The sequence below is a fragment of the Petaurus breviceps genome, unplaced genomic scaffold, assembly GCF_028583685.1.
Source record: "Petaurus breviceps papuanus isolate PSGF00001 unplaced genomic scaffold, PetGlider_PUasm1.0 37, whole genome shotgun sequence".
Classification (NCBI taxonomy): domain Eukaryota; kingdom Metazoa; phylum Chordata; class Mammalia; order Diprotodontia; family Petauridae; genus Petaurus; species Petaurus breviceps.
In genome coordinates, this window is record NW_027186296.1 from 108,447,110 (window position 1) to 108,462,075 (window position 14,966).

At 38.2% G+C, this 14,966-nt stretch overlaps 1 protein-coding gene across 4 annotated transcripts in view; it reads left to right on the forward strand.

Moving 5' to 3' along the window:
- PLCE1 (phospholipase C epsilon 1) overlaps window positions 1-14,966 on the forward strand; it is a 372,466-nt gene that overhangs the window by 17,809 nt on the left and 339,691 nt on the right. Inside the window, exon 1 of one of the 4 annotated variants that reach the window (XM_069099272.1) lies at window positions 2,689-2,786. The exons of the other annotated variants lie outside the window; for them this stretch is intronic. The gene's annotated coding sequence lies outside the window, so the exon portion shown is untranslated. Of the gene's footprint in view, window positions 1-2,688; window positions 2,787-14,966 lie in introns of those variants that run through there. 4 annotated transcript variants of the gene reach the window in all.

Genomic DNA, 14,966 nt, shown 5'->3' on the forward strand with positions numbered 1-14,966 from the left:
TCTTTATATTTTGTTTTATTATTTCTTAATGTCTTACAACTTCACTGGCTTCCACTTCCCTAGTTCTGATTTTCAAGGAGTCATTTTCTTCTTTCAGATTCTGGATCTTCCTTTTAATTGCTTGACTTTGTTTTCCTAATCTTGTTTTTCTTGAATTGTTCTTATTTTTATTTTTTTCCTCAGTCTCTCTCATATGATGTTCAAAGTCTTTTTAAAAATTCTTCTATGAATTCTTTTTCAGCAGGTGACCATTTGACATTACTCTTTGGGGTAGAAGATGGTTCCTTTGCTTCAGTATCCTTCTCTGAAAATGAATCCTGGTCATAGTAACTCTCTATGATTGGATTCTTTCTCCTCTGCCTCTGCATTTTAAAAAATTGTAAATTTAAAAAATTAGCTTAGTTTTTGTAATCCCTTTAGTTCTGGGGCATGGGGTGGTGTCTCTGGCCTTAGAGCCTTCATTCAGTTCTCCCCTCTGACCTGAAACCTAAATTGAGATGTCCATCCTCCTGTAAGTGCCGACAGCCAATGGCATCCCTACCGCACTGCATGTGCTAATTGTTTTTTTTTAACTCCCCCTCCCTTTCCCCGCCCCCCCGCCTGTCTTCCCTGGCTCAGATGCCCAACTCCCCTCACTGTCCCAGGGGTAACGGTTCCTGTGGCTGAGCCAAAGCAGCCTCCTGACTTAGCTAACCTCAGGACTTGCAGCATGGTTTTTTTTCTGTGACCTAACCTGAAGGTGTTTACTCTTCACAGGGACCAAACCTCTTCTTGGGATTTTTCTTCTGATCTCCAATTGTCCCAGGAGGACTCATGTTCTAGTGCTCCTCTTATTTATTTTTAGCACGCTATATTTGCTCTAAAATGCTATTTCATATATTTTGTGAGGGTAAATCTTGAGAGCTTGGAATTTTCTGACCTACTCCACCATCTTCCCAGAATCCTCTCCAAATGAGGGTTATTTCAGTGTGGAGATATGGGTGTTTTTTTAGGTTCCAGAGAAGCCTAAAGTAAGGAGACATAGGGAGATAAGGGAGCTTGGGATGTTAGGGAGAGATTCAAGATGAGAAGTGAGGATTATAGGGCAGTCTGTGGGACAGGATGGGAGAGGATATGATCAAAGGTGAGGGTTGGGCCTTGGCAGGGAGAAGGTCCACTTCCTTATTAGAGACTAGAATGAAGTAGAAGATAGTTGGGGAAGATGAAGGATTGATTTGAGATGAAGACTAGAGGAGATAAGAGAGAGCTTCCTGAATGACCTAAATTTTTTCTTTCAAATATGAGTAGAGGTTGGAAGCAGAGAGGGCAAGGAGAGGTGTTGCCATGAGAGTTTGAGAAGAAGTTTGGAACAACCACTGTGGATATTGAGATTTCGAGTTAATTGTAGAGTAGAATGATTGCCTTGTTGCTGGATGGGTCCTTGTAAAATTAGATAAAAATTTGTAGTGAACCCCGTTAGCATGATGTTGGGAGATAATATGTATGTGTATGTATAGATATGTGTATGTGCGTGTTTATATGTGTTTATTTGTATGTATTTATACATAACTCACATATATTTCCTCCATTCAGCAGCTGGTGAATAGTAGTGAAGGCTAGCAATCCAGAGTTGGGTTTTGGCTAGACATAATTAGCAATAGAATGGACAAGCGATTCATGAGTAGAGAATAGTGTTAACAGTTCATTTGGTTTACCAAAAGATTCAGATGGAAAAGAGGGAATATATAACTAATGTATGAGTAACAATCTAGAAAAGAACCAAGGGGTGGAGGAAACAGAGGTCACAGTGAGTATGAAGAGTGGGGTCAGGTATCATAAAAAATAGAGAAAGATGGAATGATAAAAGGTTGTGATCATTTAAAAATAAGTTTGGAGTTTGTGAATGTGGACTTCACAACAAATGGAAGTGGAACTTTTGTGAGGAATGCCCATCTCAGGTTGGGGTAGAGGAGAAGAAGCAAACTGAAGAGGCTGAGGAATTGGGCAGCTGGGATGTTTGAGGGAACATCAGTATATATGTTCAAGTCCACTCATATGAGGGAGGACAGGAGTTGGGGAGGAGAGAGAGACTGAACCAAGCACTGAACTCATTGAGGAAAGGAGGAGAATGTTCTGGGGGACAATAGGGAACAGTCAGTGGGATGTGGATTGGTTAGAACCTCAAAGGAATAGAGAGGTTCCTGAGTGAAGGGGGAGGAAGGAGGGAGGGGGGGAGAGAGAGAGAGAGAGAGAGAGAGAGAGAGAGAGAGAGAGAGAGAGAGAGAGAGAATGGGTTTGTACAGAAGTAACAGTGGAGAGCAAGGAATGTTCCAACTCTCCCACTAGGACTCCCAGGGAGTCAGGAATATGAAAGAAAGTTTAGCTGTGCTGGCAAGGGTAGCTTGGGAAGCAGTGCTGTCAGATCTGTTAGAACAGGTGATCCAGAAGACATGGTGGAAAGGGAATGAAGCTCTGGAATGGGGCACTGTTGGCCTAAGATTGAGATAAATGGGAATAGGTGAACAAATAATTGGGGTTGGAAAAAGGGTTTTGTTCATCGGGCAGTCTAAGATGGAGAGGAGAGTCTAAGGGGTGGGATTATGCTAACTATTGAGGAGTGAGTTTAAGCAGAATATCAGTAGTTGAAGAGAGATCTGTTTAGGATAGTTCCTAGAGGGTCTAACCTTATGGCACGTGGTGCTATTTTTTCAGGGGAAAGCTGCATTGAAGGTCCAGGATGCCATGGAAGCTGGAAGGTGGGTGATGTTTGTTGCCAAGTCCTGCTCTGGAGAAGGCTGTGGGACAAGGTACAGGAAAGCTCCAATGGAAGACAAAAGCTGTTGGCAGGATTACTTCTAAATTGAAAAAAAATGATGGTAGAAGCTTTGACCAAACTGAAGTTAAATGTTTCAAATAGAGAGTTCACAGATCTATGAAGGTTAGAATTTAATGATTCTATGTAGAATTAATAAGGCACTATAAATCCCATGGAAACTTTCCTATTCATTCTAAAGACCAATGAGAAAAACTGCTGAAGTGCCTGAGGATTTTGTGGTAGTCACATGGAAGAAAACATTCAGATATATCTGGCTAGACAAGTTTATACATATACACACATATATACATACACACACATCCACACACATATACATACACACACTTCTTGTTTTAAAATTCTGGAGTGTATCAAATCAACAAATATTTGAGTGCCTTGTTATAACAAAGAGATATAGGTCTTTAAGTTCAAGGGCCTTACAGTCTAGTTTAGACAAAATGTAAACAGGAAAAAATAAATTAAATAACAGTACAGTGAGGAAGCCAAATGGTGTAGTAGATCTTGTTGAACTTGGAGTCAGGAAGGCCTGAGTTTGAATCTGCCTATGACATTTATTTGCTATGTGACTTTGGGCAAATTATTTAATCTCTCAACCTCAGTGTTTTTGTTTGTAAAATGGGGGTGGTAAATAGTTATTTCACAAGGTTGTAGTGAGTTTCAAAGAAAATTGCTCATAAAGTACTTGGCAATGTGAAAGTGCTATATAAATGCTACTACTACTACTACTACTACTACTACTACTGCTACTACCACTACCACTACTATTACTACTACAATAATGCCTTGGGTAAGGCAATGTTACAAAGCCCTTTCATGATTGTGTCATGTAAATGATATTGGTAATAGGTGCTCTGAATCCAGGGTCCTTCCACTTTGAGTAAGGAATGGTGAGGTAGGGAAGAAAGGAGAAAAAGACCCCTTGGGCTGCTCTTTAAAAGCAAGGTTACATAGATACTTTAATGGATCTGTGATCACGTTAATGTGGGTACTACTTCCTGCTGTGGCAATAACCACCCATCCGTACCTTCTCTGTGCAGCTTTTGTACATATTCCTTTAAATCTTCCACAGAAACCATCTAATATAATTAGATTTGTTTGAAATCTCTTAACATTGCATGGATAATTTTGGAGGCTGTCCTTTGGTTTTCCCTTGATCTCATTTCACAGTTGGTCCACCACCTTTTCCTGTAATACATCTCCTTGCTGATATTTTTTATGTAACTGCTTCATTTGCAGTATGTTGCTACCTATTCACACTGGTCTTGTGCCACTCCACTGTCTGTTAGACAGTCCTCAAGTTTCAATTCTGTAGAGACTCTGATATTTCAAGCAAGAAGGGTAGGAGTAATTCAGTATATATAGGCCAATTTCGTTAAGGTATTATAGGGAGGAGGAGTGTGAGACTGAAAGAACAGGTTGAAGCCAGATGAGGGAAGCTCTTAGATGAGAAATAGATGACTATAACAATAGATCAGCCAAGATGAAATAGAATGGTAGTGGGAGTAGAAAGAAGAAGAAAGATAGGAGAGTTATTGTAGAGCTGTGTAGAATTGATAGAACTTGGCAAATAATAGAATATAGAGGGAAGAGGGTGAAGAAGGAGGGGTCCAAGATGACGTTTCCAGCCTGGGTGATGTCATTACAGAAATATGGATGGCTTAAAGTGGGGTAGGTTTTGAGGGAAAAATAAGAAATCTGTTCTTGGACATATTTAGCTTAGGTATCAGTAGCATATATGGGTGGAGAAGTCTAACAGTCATTTGGGCAGGAGGGAATATGGGATCTTAGGCTAGATTTGGGAGTAATTGGCTAAGTTGTGATAACTTAAAGGCTTGTGAGAGTGCATGAAAATACCAAGGGGAGGGGGGAGAGTTGTAAAGGGATAAAGATGAGGGCCAAAGGCAAAACTTTAAGAAATGCATATATTTAATGAGCAGAAGGAAAAGGAGCAATTGAAGATACATAATCTGTTTCTCTTTTAATTTTTTTTAAATGGTGTGCTCTTCAAAACTAAGGCCACATATCCATTTGGAATGTATTGTGCATTATGATGTAAAATGTTGTCCTAAGCCTAATTTCTTCTAAATTGCTTTCGAGTTTTCCCAGTGTTTTTAAAAACTCAAATGTGGGGGCAGTTAGGTGGTGCAGTGAATAGAGCACCGGTCCTGTAGTCAAGGAGGACCTGAGTTCAAATTTGACCTCAGACACTCGACACACTTACTAGCTGTGTGACCTTGGGCAAGTCACTTAACCCCAATTGCCCTGCCTTCCCTCCTGCAAACCCCCCTCCCCCAAACCCCTCCCCCCCAAATAAAACCTCTAATGTGAACTTTTTTCCTATGTCATTTGTGCTTTTCTGTTTATTAAACACTGGTATGTTGAGTCCATTGTTTCTGATTTTCTCTGATTCTCTCTATTCCTCTGACCTACCTCTCTACTTTATAAAATCAATACCAGATGATTTTGATAACTGCTGATGTATAATATAACTCGAGGTTTACAAGTGGTAGTCCTCTGTTGTCCCTACTACCTCTTTTCATTATTTCCTTTGATAGCCTAGATAATTTAATTTTCTGAATAAATTTTCATGTAGTAACCTTCCAATAATTTGGTGTAGCATTGAAATTGTAAATTAACTTTGGAGTATTGACATTTTAATTTTTTTTGCAAGACCTAGCCACAAGCACTTAATATTCTTCCAGTTATTTAAGTGCTTTGTTTCTTTCTTTTTTTTTTTTTTAAACATTTGGGGTTAAGTAACTTGCTCAGGGTTACATGGCCAGTTATTTTTGTGTGGGTGCCGAGTATCTGAGGCTGGAACCGATCCCAGGTCTCCCGATTCTGGGGCCTACGCTCTTACTGCGCCACCTGGCTGCCCTTAAGTGCCTTGTTTCTTTAAAGAACACTTTGAAATTGAATTTATACAAGTATTTTGTGTGCTTTGGTAGATTGATCCTGAAATATTTTATGCATTTTATAGCTATTTGGAATGGGATTTCTTTTTCTATTGTTGTCCAATTTTGTTTTTGTATATAGAAATGTTCTTGATTTTCAGGGGTTCATCTTATAAGCTGACATTTTGCTGAAGCTCTTATTGTCTCAATATCTTTGCTAATTCCCTAGAATTTTCAAGTAAATCATATTGTCAAGCAAATGGGATAGTTTTATCTGTTCTTTATCTATCTTTACTCTTTAATTTCTTTCTCTGAATTGCTTTTGCTAGCTTTTCTAGAACTGTATAAAATTATAGAGGCAACAGTGGACATCTTTGCTTTATTTTCTATTTTTGGGGGAAGTTTCTAGTGTATCACGCTTATGCATTATTCTTTTTTTTCTGGATTTAGACGAATACATTTTATGATATTAGAAAAAAGACTCCTATACCCCCATACTTTATAGAGTTTTTAGGATATATGGATGTTGTGCTTTGTCAAAGACTTTTTGTGCATCTATTGAGATAATCACATGGCTTTTAATATTTTTTTATGATTATGTTGATTGCTTTCCTGTGTTGAAGAGTTATTGCATTTTGGTAATTCATTTTGGTCATAGGGAATGATTTCTTGGATAAATTGCTGTCATCTCTTTGACAGGATTCTGTGTAACATTTTTGAATTGATATTGGTTTTTAATTCTCCTGTGCTTTATCCTTCCCTAGCATTAGGTAATTTAAGCTTTTATTTGTCTTATAAAAGAAATCTATTAAGGTGCTTTCTTTCTCAGTTTTTTTTTTTGGTAGTAATTTGTGTAGTATGGGTATTAATTGTTCTTTAAAAGTACTAGAATTCTGCTGTGAATCCTTCAGGACATGGAGGATTTTGTTTTGTTTTTGGTAGTTCTTTTACAGCTAGATCTATTTCCTTTTCTCAGATTGAATCAAGTTATCTGTTCTTCTGACATTTGGGTATTTTGTATTTTTGAAGCTATCTTTATTTTGTACACTCTGCTTTGTTAGTCTATAACTATGAATTGTAGGTACTGATAATTCTTTTGATTTCTTCTAGTTTTGTTGTGATTTCACCTTATTTGTTTGCTATTTTGTTGATTGGATTTCTTGCCCTTATTTAATTAGATTGGCTAACGTTTTATCAATTTTGTCAGTCTTTTCAAGGAATTAACTTTTAGTTTTATTTATGACTTCTATTGCTTTTTTGGTTTCCAGTTTATCTGTTTCTCTTTTAATTTTTAATATCTCATCTTTTATGCTTATTTTGTTTATTTTCTTCATTTCTAATTTTTAAGAATGTATATTCAGGTCATTAATCCTCTTTTTCTATATTGTTCATGTATATTTGTAGGGATGTGATTTTTTTCACTGAGAACTGCTTTAGCTTCATCTCAAAAATTTTGGCATGTTTCATCATTATAATTTTTTTTACATAAGTAGTAGTTGTTACTATGATTTGTTCTTTGACCTCATCATTGAGTTCATTGCTCAGTCTCTATTTAGGGCATTATCTTTTATTTGTGTTCTATAAACTTATTACTGTTTTATTGTGTTATGGTTTATAAAGAATATGTTTACTATTTCTGCCTTTTTACCTTTGTTTGCAATATCTGTGTGCTCTGATACATAGTTGAGTTTTATAACCATACTATATGGTTCTGAGAAATATGCATGTTTTTCAGCAGTCTTTTTTAGAAGACTCCAGGAGACTTTTAGTTCTAGTTTTCCAGCAAATTGTTTAATTCTGTATTTACCCTTTTGTTTATTTTTCTGCTAGATTTTTCCAAGGGAGAGACATGGAAATTCCCTTCCAGTATTGTAGTACTGTGTGTATAATTCTTTTAGTTCAGTTAATGTTTCTTTATTAACTTAGATAATAAGGCATTCAGAGCATCTAAGTTTAATATTCTTTCTTTTCTCTTGAGGGGGGAAGGCAAGGCAGTTGGGGTTAAGTGACTTGTGCAAGGTCACACAGCTAGTAAGTGTCACGTGCCTGAGGCCAAATTTGAACTCAGGTCCTCCTGACTCCAGGGTCAATTCTCTTTTCACTGCGCCACTTAGCTGCCCCTCTAAGGTTAATATTGATATTGTTTTATTGTTTATGGCTCTTTTCAGCGTAATGTAATTTCCTTGCTTAACTCTTTTATCATTTGAAAGTTTGTGTTTGTTTTGTCTGATAGCAGAATTGCAACTCAGGATTTTTGGATTCACCTGATGTACAGTAAATTTTTTCCTACCCCTCATTCTTATAGCTTTCCTTCCTTCCTTCCTTCCTTCCTTCCTTCCTTCCTTCCTTCCTTCCTTCCTTCCTTCCTTCCTTCCTTCCTTCCTTCCTTCCTTCCTCCCTCCCTTCCTTCCTTCCTCCCTCCCTCCCTCCCTCCCTCCCTCCCTTCCTCCCTTCCTTCCTTCCTTCTTTCTTTCTTCGTATTATTTAATTCCTGTCCTTTTTTCCTCTCAGGTAAGAAGTCAAATAAAATTGCCCTTCCTCACCTTGAATTGTTTGGTCTTGTTACTTTTTAAAGTTTAACTTTTTTTTTTTTAAGATTTCTTTCTCTCATACCCTTTATTATTTATCTTCCTTTTCTGTCTTTTAGATTTTAATCTTTGATTCATGGCTTTGTACTCATTCTTTAGTTTCTGTATTCTTCATGGAATCATAACTTCCAAAATACCTATTTTGAGTTCGCTCTTCTAAACAGTTTCTGAGTTATTACTTTGTTGATCTTGCCCCCTGCATCCTTTTTTTCTGTGGCACCCCACTCTTAGAAATACCTGTGTCTGTAGTTAATTTTAAGGTAGAGAGGATCTTGTTCCATGGTAGAAATTTTCCTGTGTCTCTGATCATGTAAAACTCCTTGTTAACTGTGGCCCTCCCCATGATTGTTTCTCTCCAGCCTTTGCAGCGCTCTCTCATCCCTGGGTATATGCCTTTTCATTTTGCTTGGTGTTACTTGCCCCCAGGAACTCTAATTCCTCTTCTTCTCAGTCAAGATGAGTAGATTCTCTGAGCATCAGATACTTGCAGATTATACTCATCACAAGGTCCCCATCTCTCTTCTCCCTCTGGAGTGATAATCAGTGGTACCCCCTCCCATCAGTGAAACAAGAATTTCCCCTTTCCTCCAAAAGGCAAAAAAAAAAAAAAGCTTGAAAGTCCTTTATTTCATTAAATATCTGTTTTTTTCCTCTGTGAAGGATTATACTCAGTTTTTTTGCTGGGTAGGTGATTCTTGGTTTTAATCCTAGTTCCTTTGACCTCTGGGAATATCATATTCTAAGCCCTCCGAGAAGCTGCTAAATCTTGTGTTACCCTAATTGTGTTTCCACGATTCTTGAACTGTTTCTTTCTGACTGCTTACCATATTTTCTCCTTGACTCGGGAACTCTGGAATATGGCTGCTGTATTCCTTGGACTTGTCCTTTTGGGATCTTTTTCAGGAGGTGATTAATGGATTGTTTCAATTTCTATTTTACCCTGTGGTTCTAGTATACCAGGGCATTTTCCTTGATAATTTCTTGAAAGATGATGTCTAGGCTCTTTTTTTGATCATGGCTTTCAGGTAGTCCAATAATTTTTAAATTATGTTTCCTGGATCTGTTTTCCAGGTCAATTGTTTTTCTAATGAGAGATTTTACATTGTCTTCTGTGTTTTCATTCTTTTAGTTTTGTTTTGTAATTTCTTGATTTCTCATAGATTTGTTAGCTTCCATTTGCTCCATTCTTTTTTTTTTTTTGTCTTTATGGATCTTGGCCTCAGCTACATGGATAAACATGTCTAAGGATCAGTTTTATTTATTTACATTTTCTGCTTTTATTACATTCTTATGAGCTACATTAAAACATTAACAGTTAAATCTCAAACAGCTGCAACATGGCAATTTCCAGTCAGCTCCTTCACAAAGCTTTGCATTCCCCATTAATTTTACTTCTTTTGCTGCAAAATAAGAAAATAGATTTAGGATGTTTTCTGACACTGAGAGAGCCTGGGCCAAAGGTCACACAGCTAGTTTTTTTGTGTGTTAAGTGTCTGAGGTCAGATTTGAACTCAGGTCCTCCTGACTCCAGGGCCAGTGCTCTATTCACTGTGCTACCTAGCTGCCCCTGTTGACTCATTTTGCATGATTTTCTTGTATCACTCTCATTTCTCTTCCCAATTTTTCCTCTACTTCTATTACTTGATTTTCAAATACTTTTTGAGCTTTTCTGTGGTCTGCAACCAATTAATATTTTTTCTTGGAGGCTTTGGATGTAGGAGCTTTGACTTTGTTGTCTTCTTCTGGTTGTATGTTTTGATCTTTGTCACCAAAGTAAGATTCTGTAGTCCAAGTTTTTTTTATGCTGTTTCTCATTTTCTCAGCTAGTTACTTGACTTTTTAACTGTTAAGGTAGGACTCTGTCTCCAGTGTGGAGGGTGTATTGTCCCAAGCTTCAGGGGTTTTGTGCAGCTGTTTTCACAAATACTTCTCGGGAGTGTAAATTTTCAGTTCTTCCATGGTGGTATGATCAAAGGAGAGGTGTTTACTCGTTTCCTGGTCTGTTAATGACCACAAGCACTCTTTTCTGCCTTGGAACTGTGAGGAGGATTCCTTCTACATTGCAGTCACAAGCTCTGCCATGCCAGTACTCCTCACCTCAGGATCACCACCTAGGACTGTTACCCAGATCCAAGCAGGGAAAATCAAGAGAATTCTGCCTGAATGCCAGCAAAGAGATCCCCTGCAATCCTCCTCTGATCAACAACTTGATCCGGCCACCTTCTGTGGGCCAGGAGCTCCAGAATCAGCTAGTGCTGCTGCTGCCATACCACCTTCTCTTCTGTCCCAGGGCTGGGGTCAGATCACACTGCTCTATCACCCAGGTCCAACAGACCTTTTTCCTACTGACTTTCTAAGTGGTCTTTGGCATTTGTGGTTTGAGAAGTCAGAAAACCTCCATAGCTTCCAGTGATTCAGTCTCCTGAGGCCTACTCCAGTTGGCAAGGGGAGCCCAGTCTCTGCAGCTGTGGCCAGTGTTGGTCTGTGTTCCTTTCCCAGCCTGGTGCTATAGACCTTAATTGTTGACCTTCCAGCTTTTCTTGGGCTAGAAAATTGTTTCACTCTGTCTTTTTGTGGTTTCTGCTGCTTTAGAATTTGTTTAGAGTCATTTTTACAGGTATTTGGAGGGGTTTGGGGGAGAGCTCAAGTGAGTCCCTTCTTTTACTCTGCCACCTTGGCTCTGCCCCTATGAGTGCTCTTTACAGATGTTATCTCATTTGATCCTCATGACTACCCTGCAAGGTAGGTGGGATTCCCAAAATGAGGAGACTGAGATAAACCCAGAGGTTAACAGCTAGTGAGTGCATAAGGCTGGATCTGAACTGAGGGTCTCCTTGACTCCAGGAGCCCTTTCCACTGTACCACCTTTTTGTGATACCAGACAAAGAACACAATTATGTGTGCAGATATTTTTGGTATATGTGCTTGTTTGTAGCCTCTTTAGGATACATGTTTAACAGTGAGATCCCTGGGACAAAGGGGAGGGTTTGTACACTTTAATAATTTTCTTAGTGTAGTTCCAAATTGTTTTCTAGAATGCTTGTACCAATTCACATCTCACCATCAGTTTATTAGGATGCCTGTCTTCTTTCACTTCATTTAGCCTTAACCATTTCCTTTTAATGTCATCTTTGTCAGTTTACTGAGTATAATGTGAAATTTAAGAATTGTTTTGGTTTGCATTTCTCAGATTACTTGTGATTTTGAATATTCTTTCATATGGTTGTTAATAATTTGCAATTTTTTGAGAACAGTTTGTTCATATCTGCCACTTGTCTATTGATGAATGCCTCTTGGTCTTTAGTGTTTGTGCTAATTCCCTATATATCTTTAATATCAAACTTTTATCAGAGACGTGTGATGCAAAGATCTTTTTTCCTGTTTGGTAATTTTTTTCCTATTCTAGTTTCACTGATTTTGTTTATGTAATTGAAATAATCTATTTCATCCTTTGTAATATCTTCTGTCCCTTATCTAACTAATTCTCCCCCAAGCCATGTTGTAAAATATAGCTCCTTTAATTTTCTTCCAGATTTCTTCTATTTAAGCTGAACACCCATTTGCAACTTTTTGTGGTAAGCTATTTATTTTTTTCCCTTTGCCGAGCTGCTTTCTAGTTTTCCCAGCAGTTTTTGTTAAATATCGAGTTCTTGCCTCAAGTACTTTATGCCCTTGGGTTTAATAAATGTGGAGCTATTCAGCTAGATTGTTTCTGATTATTGCTTATCCAATCTATTTCATTTATCTGGTATCAAATAGTACTGATAGTTACTGCTTACTAATATAATTTGAGGTCTGAAAGTACCATCCCCCCCTACGTTCCCCTTTTGTTTTTAAAAAATTTTTATGAACTTGATATTTATCAAGCTGTAATGTAATGCCAAGGAAAGGCAACTTCCCAGGTTCAAAATACCAGCATAGGTGCTCTCCATTCCATTCAGTAACAAACCCAGAACAGAGAAGATCAAAACATGACATCATTCAAAATACAGCATTTACTAAGTGTGATTAAATAATCTCCAAGGCCTACCCCACCCCAGGACTTTCCAATCATTCAATCAATTACAAAGTCTCTGTTCCAAATACTTCTCCACCCCTAGGCTATACCTTAATTAAGTCCACCACAAAGCCCCTCTTCTCAAATGGAGATTAGTTTCCAAACATAAGTAAAATACATTCATTTGCTCAACCATAGAACACAAAAAGGTCAAAAGTTCCCCACCCCTGGATCACAATTGAATCTACCCCAGAGTTACATCAAGTTTAAACACAGCACTTAATACCCAAATGGAGGTCTTTTCTTCATCTTGACACGAGGCAAGTTCTCAGCAATCTTAGTTCCTGGAGAGACAAGGCTTAGCAAGGCCATAAGATACATTGCCAGTCCCTTCATGAATTTATCCTCTGTCTGTAGAACAGCCCTAGAACCCCTGAACACATTAGCAAAGCCCTCTCCCAGGATTTCTGTAAACATACAACAAGAAAATGCTTCTTCAGGGCTTCTGAACCAACAGAAAGGCTCCCAGACCCCTGCAACAACAGTACTGTCCCTCACCAGTGGACGGTATTCATTCTGTCTGCAGGACAGTCTCCAGACCCCTGCAACAACAGTACTGTCCCTCACCAGTGGACAGTATTCACTCTCTGTCTGCAGGACAGTCTCAGGCCTTCTTAACCAAATGCCAGGTTCCAGGACTTCTTCAACAGGACAGTCTTTCACCAGTGGACAAATCTGGCAAAATAACATCAAAACAGACAGACAAAGTACCAGCAAAACAGCCATGTCTCCTCAGTCCTTGGCAGCTCAGGGGGCAGGTCTCAAAAGTCCAGGGCAATTCAAAGCGGCCACCAGCAATCCTCTTAGTCTCTCTCCCTCTCCACGAGGTGCTGCTTCCAAAAAAAAAAAAGATCTTCCGCCTCTCTCCAGTGTCTCTCCAAATCTACGTCACCAGCTCCTCCCACTTCAGGACTTTCTTTTCACATCAACAAGCCCATCCCACAGGTGGGATTAACAAACTCTGGGTTTTAATACAATCAATTTGAAAACCAAGCCAATACAGGGGAATCTTTAATTGCCATTACTATCACACAAGCATGAACATTTCTGTATACAAAGGAGAGTAAAAATGTATTATGTGTGAAACCATGAATCTTATCATATTGCAGTGCATCTTTTTTCAAGTATACATCAAATTTATTCTTCACCTCTGCATTTTTTTTTTTTACCGATTAACCTTGAGACTTTTGGCCCTTTGTTTATCCAAATGAATTTTGTAATTCTATCTAGCTTTATAAAACAACTTTTTGGTATTTTGTTGTAACATTAAACATGTCTATTCCTTTTTTGAAGGCCTCTAGGGAAAGGATCCTACTATCTCTTGAGGCAGCTTCTTTTACTTTTGTTGGACACTTACATCAACCCTAAATTTAATAATAATTTGTTTCTTGTCCCTTATTCTTTGCCATGTTGGCCTAACTAGGAAAGCCCTTCAAATACTTTGAAGACACCTATCATAGTCCTGACTAAACCTTCTCTTTTCTAGGCTCAGCATCCTCGTGGCATAGACTGAGGACTCTTTACCATTCTATTTGCCCTCCTCTGGATTCTCTCCACCTTTTCAATATACTTCTTTTGTGATATACAGAAGTAAACACAATATTCCAGATTCAAGCTGACCTCAGTGCAGAGTACAACTGGACTAGCACTACCTTCTTCTTGCATGCACTGTTTTTAATGTAACCTAAGATTGCTTTTTTTCCTTTTTTTTTGATAAAAATCTTTATTAATTTGTTTGTTTACTTTTAGTTTACAAGATTCAGTTCCACATTCCCTTGAGTTTCAGATTTTCTCCCCCCCCCCCCCATGGTGGCATGTAATCAAGTATAGAATCTGCAAATACTTTCACATTAGATATTAGTCAGGTTGTGAAGAAGGATTATAACCGATGGGATGAATAATGGGAAAGAGGAAGCAAAGCCAAGCAAGAAAAAGAAAGAGAGCAGGTATTTTGCTTCACTCTGCATTTAGACTCTGTTGTCTCTAGTTCTTTCTCTGAATGTAGACATCTTTTTCCATAATGAGTGTTTTGGAGTTGTCTTACAGCCTTGCATTGCTGAGAAGAGTCCAGTCTGTCAAAGCTGGTCGTTACACATATGTTGTATACAGATTTCTCCTGGTTCTGCTCTTCTCACTCATCATCACTTTGTATAAGTCCCTCCAGGTAAATATGAAGTCCGTCTGCTCCTTATTTATTATAGCACAATAATATTCCATTACATTCATATACCACAACTTGTTTAATCATTCCCAAATTGATGGGCATCCCCTTAATTTCTAGTTCTTTGCCACTACAAAAAGAGCTGCTAAAAATATTTTTGTACATACAGGTCTTCCTTCCACTTCTATGATCTCTTTGGGATACAACCATTGAAGTAGTATTGATGGGTTGAAGGGTATGCAATTATTTATAGCTCTTTAGGCATAATTCCAGATTGCTCTCCAGAATGGTGGAATCAGTTCATAACTCCACCAACAATGCATTAGTGTTCCGATTTTCCCACATCCTCTTAAGCATTTGTCATTTTCCTGTTTTGTCATCTTAGCCAATCTGACAAGTGAGATGTGGAACCTCAGAGTTATTTCGATTTGCATTTCTCTAATCACTAGTG